Source organism: Etheostoma cragini, chromosome 3 (genome assembly GCF_013103735.1).
Source record: "Etheostoma cragini isolate CJK2018 chromosome 3, CSU_Ecrag_1.0, whole genome shotgun sequence".
NCBI classification, from domain to species: Eukaryota; Metazoa; Chordata; class Actinopteri; order Perciformes; family Percidae; genus Etheostoma; species Etheostoma cragini.
Window position 1 is genome coordinate 10,021,890 of NC_048409.1, and position 1,481 is coordinate 10,023,370.

A 1,481-nucleotide genomic window follows, 5' to 3' on the forward strand; every position below is an offset into this window, starting at 1 on the left:
GGGAGTGGTGGCCATCGCGGAGACGGCGGAGGCCAGTAAGGCGATGTTGTTTTGTGCCGCCAGCCCCTGGGCGGCACAAAACGGGCGCCGTTTTGCGGCGGAAGGTCTTGGGCTTGACTTCATACTGCGAAGTTGAAGAAAAAGTGGGAGTCGAACAACGGGTCCGCTCTGTATTTATGCAGTAAATGCGGACGTAGTTGAGGCCCGAGCTGGACGCTAGGGCGGGAAAGAAATCTTCACGACTGCGCATGCGCGAAGGGATAAACCCAATAGCGTAGCCCTTAAAGGGCGAAGCCTATACGAAATAGAACAGATTGTTTGGCGTGATGTACTGGATGAACCCTTCTCGGCTCTGGACTCTGGCGTTGATGGGCCTTTCATTGGCAAGATTGGCAGCTAGCTGGAGCACTGTCAGAAACTCACTGAAGGTAAGGCCCTCTACATTGCCAAGACTTTAGAGGGCTCTCTTAGTGACTATGACAGCAGCTTCGGCGGCCCCGTTTTGGTGAGGTGTATTGGCCGGGAGGATTTTCCGCATCCAAGTGGTCCCATTTTCAGCAGCGTACTCCTCAATTGACTCTTTATAGGGGTGATCCGAGTATCCGGCTGAAACAAGTATCCGGTACGGATAAAGCACTTTTGCCGAGTATAAGTATTATTATGTATTAATATGGGTCAATATCCGTGCTCGGATTGAATACAACTCCTCAACTGGCCGCGTAGCTTTCTGTGATAATCACAGCGCCGCCCTCCCCCCGCCTACAAACACGCTTGGATCAATCTCACACACACACACACACACACACAACATGGAGAAATGCGCTCCCTCGGCCTCTCTCTCTCTCTCTCTCTCTCTCTCTCTCTCTCTGTCTCTCTCTCGCTCCCGCTCCGTCAGGCAGGCAGTCAATCGGGTCAGCGGATCTGTTCCATTAACGTTTAGGGTTTCTTCAGCTTCAGGTTTGTTTTTAACTTCGGTTTACATAGTTACATAGTAACCAGTAGATTTCTGGTGAACGTGGGTTTCAGAGCTGCTCGGTTTAACACTAGAACTGCCATGACGGTCATTTTGACCGTTTTGAAATTTACATATGTAATAACTTTGCTGGATAAAAAAATACAATCCTGCTGGTTCCTGACTTTTCCTAAAAGGCTCTATATTTTAATTTAAAAAAGTTTTTATATACATTACACAAAAGGCAAAGAAAATAAAATCACTTTTACCTATTTCGGCCATACACGGTCATATTGACCGCTCGGATTTTCGCGGTATTGTTTTTAATCTTTCGCGCGGCTGAAGATGCACATTGGTTGCTTAGTTACTATCAGCGTCTCTGCCAAAGAAACGTCATAAGCGGTATTGAGTACCTAGTGTGGGCATTACCGATGGGCCGAACGTAAAGCCAGAGTCGCTAACGCTAGCTACCACCGTGAACACGGCGTGAATGGACTCCGTTCTGAAGAGCCGCCGGGCGCTCGCTCTG